Source organism: Schistocerca cancellata, unplaced genomic scaffold (assembly GCF_023864275.1).
Source record: "Schistocerca cancellata isolate TAMUIC-IGC-003103 unplaced genomic scaffold, iqSchCanc2.1 HiC_scaffold_754, whole genome shotgun sequence".
Lineage (NCBI taxonomy): Eukaryota > Metazoa > Arthropoda > Insecta > Orthoptera > Acrididae > Schistocerca > Schistocerca cancellata.
Genome location: NW_026046765.1, coordinates 2,876,138 through 2,884,707, shown reverse-complemented (window position 1 = coordinate 2,884,707; position 8,570 = coordinate 2,876,138).

Genomic DNA, 8,570 nt, shown 5'->3' with positions numbered 1-8,570 from the left:
CGTTCATTGCTGGTTGTTGATTCCTGCAGCCGGCCGGTGTGGCCGTGCGGTTCTAGGCGCTACAGTCTGGAACCGAGCGACCGCTACGGTCGCAGGTTCGAATCCTGCCTCTGGCATGGATGTGTGTGATGTCCTTAGGTTAGTTAGGTTTAAGTAGTTCTAAGTTCTAGGCGACTGATGACCGGAGATATTAAGTCCCATAGTGCTCAGAGCCATTTGAAACATTTTTTTTTTTGGCGGCCTGTCTCATCTCACCTTATGTTAGAGCTACTCCTCAGACCGACCCTTGGAATACTTCTGAGCACAACTGTTCTGTTGGTATTAGATTGTGATTTTCATTTTTGTGCGAGGCCTTCAGCTGTCTATCAATTTACTTTGTTTTGATTTTAAAATGAGCCCTGCAACCTTATTAAATTAAAATCTGAAATTTGAATTGTTTAAAACTAATTTTTTTAAGAAAATTTTTATCTGAAATTCTGGTTATCCATGCCCTAAGACTTGAGTTGTTCAATGTCCATTGTGTGCCCTTCAACCAAGTATTTATTTTTTCTTAATAAGATCTTAGGCTACGTGTATTCTCTAAAGCAGTTTTTAATAACTTGTATTCAGGCCTTCAGCCATTTGTGTTTTTGTGTGGTTTTGGGCTTTAAGGCCAGGAGTTACCGCAAGTTTTCCTAACTAGGCCTTCAGACATATTGTTTTAATTTGATCCTTTTACGGCAAGACCGTTGGTCAGACCGTTAGCGACAACAGCGCCGCTAGTTCCTGCTACTAATAAGGCGAGTACACCTTTCGCTTGCTACATGTTTTTATGAGCTTCAAACAGGAGCGACTGCAGTAATGGATAGGAACTTTGAATGTTGTGTACAGATGCGAGCTGAGTTGGCGAACCTTAGCTCACAGCTCCATGCTGCTTTCGCTTCCGTCACACAGCTTGAGGCTGCTGCAAAGGGATGTCAATGTGGGGGATCGAACACGTGGATGAGAGGGACATTGAGCACGTCCCACATGTCCTCCGATCGGTCCTCTGCTGTGGCATCCATGGGTACTGCCTGCACTGAGGTTGACCCCTTACCCGTGGTAGAGTGGGAGAACATTCCCAAGTCTGGCAGACAGCGAAAAACTTTCTGATGGGCCGATCATAGGGCCTCCTCAGTTCATTTGATGAACAGGTTTGGGCCGTTATCTGTGGCCGACGATGTCTCTGAGCTGGATGCAGTCGTCTACCCTACTCCAGAGGAAGCTTTTCGGCCGGCAAGGTCTGGGCATTCACAGAGGGTGGGTTTGTTGCTAGTAGGGAGCTCCAACGTTAGGCGCGTAATGGGGCTCCTCAGGAAAATGCCTGCCAAGGAGGGGAAGGAAGCCAGTGTGCACTCCGTGTGCATTCCTGGGGGAGTCACGGGGAGTCATTCCGGATGTGGAAATGGTGCTTCTGGATGCCATAAGGAGTACAGGGTGCAGCCAATAACAAGCAGTGGCTCGTGTCGGTAACAATGACGTGTTTCGCTTTGGATCGGAGCAGATTCTCTCTGGTTTTGGGTGGCTAGCGGAAACGGCAAAGACTGCCAGTCTTTGATGTGGGAACGCGAATCAGTACACAGACTTTGTATACACGAACACATTCTAGAAAATACCTCGCATATTTCTTCTATCATTATACTTACAATTAAATCTTACGATCTAGGTCTCAACTGAACGGTATTCGGCAATGAGCGAAGTGTTGGAAATACACTCTGTTGAACGCTGTGCTCTGGAACTACCTCTACCTTCCTTAGCACTAGACACACTCTTTCCTTCGCTATCACAGTACCCCAAGTCAAATCCACAACCCCCCTTCAAATGTACACTTGTCAGCAAAAAAAGTGGGTCACTGCCGAATACAACCAACATAACGTAGCTGTGTTGCAGGTCCTGTAAACACCAAAACCCTGTAGGGTACAGTGGTTTGACTATACACAATGGGTACCGCAAGAGACTACTAGAGACCAAAGGTCTTTATGGCAGTCAGTCTAAGCATCAACTAATATCGTCATAGAAAATATATTAGAAAACACGTTCTTAGCGATGAGACACCTCATAACACTCATAAAATAACCTTAATGACAACAAGTGACATTCCAAAAGTTCTGAGAAAACGGATTATTTTACATATATCGTACAGTAATTCTCAGTCAAAATTAAATACTTGAGACAATATATGGAGTTACAAAACTGTACGGCAATTGGAAAAACGTTTTTCGCTCTCGAAAAGGTTTTCCATCCACGTGCTGAACGTCGCTCATGGGCGAGTGGCTCTGGAAACGGGATATTGGACGAACCAGTAAAAAAACGCGATTAATGGCAAGAAGCACTCTACGGAAATCTCAACATTAACAGCGAATCACCAGTAATATCATTGTTCTCGTAACACATCAACAGCTACGTGTACACAAATTTGAACTTTAAATGACATGAGCCGGCCTTTGTGGCCGAGCGGTTCTAGGCGCTTCAGTCTGGAACCGCGCGACCGCTACGGACGCAGGTTCGAATCCTGCCTCGGGAATGGATGTGTGTGATGTCCTTAGGTTAGTTAGGTTTAAGTAGTTCTAAATTCTAGGGGACTGATGACCATAGATGTTAAGTCCAATAGTGCTCAGAGCCATTTTTAAATGACATGACCAACGTCGTCGTTCTGGACCTGGATTCAAACCCAGCACCTATAGTCATTGCTAACTAAGCTAAGCTTTGTGATTCTTGAGTTTCTCCCGGCGTATTTGATAATCAAAATATCCACGGGTATGCTGCCGGTCTATAGTGTCCAACGGGCACAATATTTCGGCGATCAAACATGTCGCCATCATCAGGTGAACTGACGGACTGAGCTCCTGTGAACGTACCGGCACGGAGATCCGTACGCTATGGCTGCTCAGAGGGAACTGGGTTCGGTCGCGGCGGCGGCCGATTTAAATACCCTCCGCCCGCGGCGCGCTCCCTCCGCCGTCCGCGCCCAGCGCCACGGTCGCGCGGTGGAACAGATTGCGACGGCGTCTGAGATGACGTCGGTGTGATGGCTCTGTCCGCCGTGGTCGTCACAACTATACGTCTGCTCGATTTACTCTTGATTAACCCGATCGCTGGTTCCCAAGCCTTGCTAAGATTATAGCCACAGTCCCGGTTTATGAGGTCGTCATTGGTGCGAATTTCGATGGCCTCTCTAACAACGCTGTCCCAGTATCTCGACGTCTGTACCAGAATCCTCGTGCGGTCATACTCCATGGCGTGATTTTCCGACAAACAATGTTCAGCGACCGCCGACTTGCTCGGATACATCAGTCGAGTGTGCCTCTGGTGTTCACGGCATCGATCCTCGACGGTACGCATCGTCTGACCAATATACGACTTGCCACATTGACACGGAATCTGGTACACGCCGGCCTTCCTCAAACCGAGGTCATCTTTGGCGCTCCCCACCAGTGCACGAGTTTTATTTGGAGGACAAAACACAGTTCCGACCCGGTGTTTCTTCAGAATGCGGGCGATTTTCCCCGAGAGTGCGCCTGTGTATGGAATAAATGCAGTGCCTACCTCCTCCCTCGTGACTTCATCCATCTCAACAGGTTGTGCTGCAGTGGTTGGGCGGAGAGCACGTTGAATCTGCCACTCTGAGTACCCATTTTTTCGAAATACAGTTCTCAGATGTTCCAATTCCTGGGGTAGACTCTCTGCGTCAGAGATAGTGCGCGCCCTATGTACTAGAGTTTTAAGTACCCCATTCCTCTGTGAAGGGTGGTGGCAGCTGTCTGCATGCAAATACAGATCAGTGTGCGTAGCCTTCCGATACACCCCATGACCTAGGGTGCCGTCAGCCCTTCTCTTGACCAAGACGTCAAGGAAAGGTAATTTACCCTCCGTTTCAGTCTCCATAGTGAATTTGATGTTGGGGTGTATGGAGTTTAGATGTGTAAGGAAGTCAAGGAGTTTATCCATACCATGTGGCCAGATGACGAACGTGTCGTCCACGTAACGGAAAAAGCAAGTAGGTTTCCATACGGATGACGACAGGGCTTCCTCCTCGAAGTTCTCCATGTACAAATTCGCTACCACCGGTGAGAGTGGGCTACCCATGGCGACTCCCTCCGTTTGTTCATAGTATTCTCCATTAAAAAGAAAATACGTGGAAGTCAAGACATGCCTAAAAAGTTCAGTGGTCTTCTCATCAAACTTCTGACTAATCAAGTCTAGTGACTCTCGCAGGGGTACCCTCGTAAACAAGGAAACGACATCAAAACTCACCATGATATCTGACTCATCCAACCTGAAGCTATCAAGGCGTTTAACAAAATCCACGGAATTACGGATGTGATGAGGGCATTTACCCACATAAGGACTTAATATTCCCGTCAGGTATTTGGCCAACAAATATGTAGGTGCCCTGATGTTGCTGACAATGGGGCGTAATGGTACCCCCTCTTTGTGAACCTTCGGGAGTCCATATAGTCTAGGCGGTACCGGACCTTGGGGTAACAATTTCTTAGCGTCACCCTCCGGTAAATCTGCGTCTTTGAGAAGCGCCCTCGTCTTGTTCTCCACCTTCTTTGTAGGGTCAACGCTGATCTTCCGGTAGGAATCGTCATTCAGCAGGCTCTGCATCTTATCAGTGTAGTCCTTATGGGAGACAACAACTGTAGCATTGCCTTTGTCAGCTGGTAAGACAACAATTTCAGAGCGCTCCCTCAGATCACGAATGGCCGCCCTCTCTTTACTGCTGATATTTGACTTCATCGGCTTGGATTTCGTCAACGCACGACAAGTTTCACGACGTATTTCCTCGGCTGATTCTGGCGGAAGTCGGGCTGCAACCTGTTCAACAGCACTAACAATTTCTGCGACCGGAGTGAACTTGGGGGTGGGAGCGAAGTTGAGACCTCTCTGCAAAACCGAGACCGCATCATCACTCAACACCATGCCACTCAAATTGATGACAGTCTTGCACGGAACCTGCAGGGATGGTTTGTCAAGGAGACGTGAGAACTTAGCTGTTTGACGTCCTGTAGCCTTCTTATGGGCGGAATCAGCTGACACCCAGGTGACACCATCAATCCAATCCCAGGAACAAGAAGTGAACTTACTAGCCAGTTGCAAATGTAGTTTGAGTAATTCCTGTGAGATAAACTCAAGGCTCCGGCGGGTGAATTGCACTCTCTCACGTACCAATGCGAGGCTGGCTCGTTTCTTGATTCTTTTAGCTGCTGCAGAATCGATGTGATGCATAACCTTAGCAAAATTTGGAACAACATTCTCGGAACGACATCTCTTTAGAAAGGCAAGAGTACTTAGCAAACGACATCTACGGTGGCGCAACTTTTCAAATTTCTTCATGCTGCGATACATCTCCTCCCCGTAAAGGTGTATGATGTGATTCTTGAGTTTCTCCCGGCGTATTTGATAATCAAAATATCCACGGGTATGCTGCCGGTCTATAGTGTCCAACGGGCACAATATTTCGGCGATCAAACATGTCGCCATCATCAGGTGAACTGACGGACTGAGCTCCTGTGAACGTACCGGCACGGAGATCCGTACGCTATGGCTGCTCAGAGGGAACTGGGTTCGGTCGCGGCGGCGGCCGATTTAAATACCCTCCGCCCGCGGCGCGCTCCCTCCGCCGTCCGCGCCCAGCGCCACGGTCGCGCGGTGGAACAGATTGCGACGGCGTCTGAGATGACGTCGGTGTGATGGCTCTGTCCGCCGTGGTCGTCACAACTATACGTCTGCTCGATTTACTCTTGATTAACCCGATCGCTGGTTCCCAAGCCTTGCTAAGATTATAGCCACAGTCCCGGTTTATGAGGTCGTCATTGGTGCGAATTTCGATGGCCTCTCTAACAACGCTGTCCCAGTATCTCGACGTCTGTACCAGAATCCTCGTGCGGTCATACTCCATGGCGTGATTTTCCGACAAACAATGTTCAGCGACCGCCGACTTGCTCGGATACATCAGTCGAGTGTGCCTCTGGTGTTCACGGCATCGATCCTCGACGGTACGCATCGTCTGACCAATATACGACTTGCCACATTGACACGGAATCTGGTACACGCCGGCCTTCCTCAAACCGAGGTCATCTTTGGCGCTCCCCACCAGTGCACGAGTTTTATTTGGAGGACAAAACACAGTTCCGACCCGGTGTTTCTTCAGAATGCGGGCGATTTTCCCCGAGAGTGCGCCTGTGTATGGAATAAATGCAGTGCCTACCTCCTCCCTCGTGACTTCATCCATCTCAACAGGTTGTGCTGCAGTGGTTGGGCGGAGAGCACGTTGAATCTGCCACTCTGAGTACCCATTTTTTCGAAATACAGTTCTCAGATGTTCCAATTCCTGGGGTAGACTCTCTGCGTCAGAGATAGTGCGCGCCCTATGTACTAGAGTTTTAAGTACCCCATTCCTCTGTGAAGGGTGGTGGCAGCTGTCTGCATGCAAATACAGATCAGTGTGCGTAGCCTTCCGATACACCCCATGACCTAGGGTGCCGTCAGCCCTTCTCTTGACCAAGACGTCAAGGAAAGGTAATTTACCCTCCGTTTCAGTCTCCATAGTGAATTTGATGTTGGGGTGTATGGAGTTTAGATGTGTAAGGAAGTCAAGGAGTTTATCCATACCATGTGGCCAGATGACGAACGTGTCGTCCACGTAACGGAAAAAGCAAGTAGGTTTCCATACGGATGACGACAGGGCTTCCTCCTCGAAGTTCTCCATGTACAAATTCGCTACCACCGGTGAGAGTGGGCTACCCATGGCGACTCCCACCGTTTGTTCATGTGAACAAACGGAGGGAGTCGCCATGGGTAGCCCACTCTCACCGGTGGTAGCGAATTTGTACATGGAGAACTTCGAGGAGGAAGCCCTGTCGTCATCCGTATGGAAACCTACTTGCTTTTTCCGTTACGTGGACGACACGTTCGTCATCTGGCCACATGGTATGGATAAACTCCTTGACTTCCTTACACATCTAAACTCCATACACCCCAACATCAAATTCACTATGGAGACTGAAACGGAGGGTAAATTACCTTTCCTTGACGTCTTGGTCAAGAGAAGGGCTGACGGCACCCTAGGTCATGGGGTGTATCGGAAGGCTACGCACACTGATCTGTATTTGCATGCAGACAGCTGCCACCACCCTTCACAGAGGAATGGGGTACTTAAAACTCTAGTACATAGGGCGCGCACTATCTCTGACGCAGAGAGTCTACCCCAGGAATTGGAACATCTGAGAACTGTATTTCGAAAAAATGGGTACTCAGAGTGGCAGATTCAACGTGCTCTCCGCCCAACCACTGCAGCACAACCTGTTGAGATGGATGAAGTCACGAGGGAGGAGGTAGGCACTGCATTTATTCCATACACAGGCGCACTCTCGGGGAAAATCGCCCGCATTCTGAAGAAACACCGGGTCGGAACTGTGTTTTGTCCTCCAAATAAAACTCGTGCACTGGTGGGGAGCGCCAAAGATGACCTCGGTTTGAGGTAGGCCGGCGTGTACCAGATTCCGTGTCAATGTGGCAAGTCGTATATTGGTCAGACGATGCGTACCGTCGAGGATCGATGCCGTGAACACCAGAGGCACACTCGACTGATGTATCCGAGCAAGTCGGCGGTCGCTGAACATTGTTTGTCGGAAAATCACGCCATGGAGTATGACCGCACGAGGATTCTGGTACAGACGTCGAGATACTGGGACAGCGTTGTTAGAGAGGCCATCGAAATTCGCACCAATGACGACCTCATAAACCGGGACTGTGGCTATAATCTTAGCAAGGCTTGGGAACCAGCGATCGGGTTAATCAAGAGTAAATCGAGCAGACGTATAGTTGTGACGACCACGGCGGACAGAGCCATCACACCGACGTCATCTCAGACGCCGTCGCAATCTGTTCCACCGCGCGACCGTGGCGCTGGGCGCGGACGGCGGAGGGAGCGCGCCGCGGGCGGAGGGTATTTAAATCGGCCGCCGCCGCGACCGAACCCAGTTCCCTCTGAGCAGCCATAGCGTACGGATCTCCGTGCCGGTACGTTCACAGGAGCTCAGTCCGTCAGTTCACCTGATGATGGCGACATGTTTGATCGCCGAAATATTGTGCCCGTTGGACACTATAGACCGGCAGCATACCCGTGGATATTTTGATTATCAAATACGCCGGGAGAAACTCAAGAATCACATCATACACCTTTACGGGGAGGAGATGTATCGCAGCATGAAGAAATTTGAAAAGTTGCGCCACCGTAGATGTCGTTTGCTAAGTACTCTTGCCTTTCTAAAGAGATGTCGTTCCGAGAATGTTGTTCCAAATTTTGCTAAGGTTATGCATCACATCGATTCTGCAGCAGCTAAAAGAATCAAGAAACGAGCCAGCCTCGCATTGGTACGTGAGAGAGTGCAATTCACCCGCCGGAGCCTTGAGTTTATCTCACAGGAATTACTCAAACTACATTTGCAACTGGCTAGTAAGTTCACTTCTTGTTCCTGGGATTGGATTGATGGTGTCACCTGGGTGTCAGCTGATTCCGCCCATAAGAAGGCTACAGGACGTCA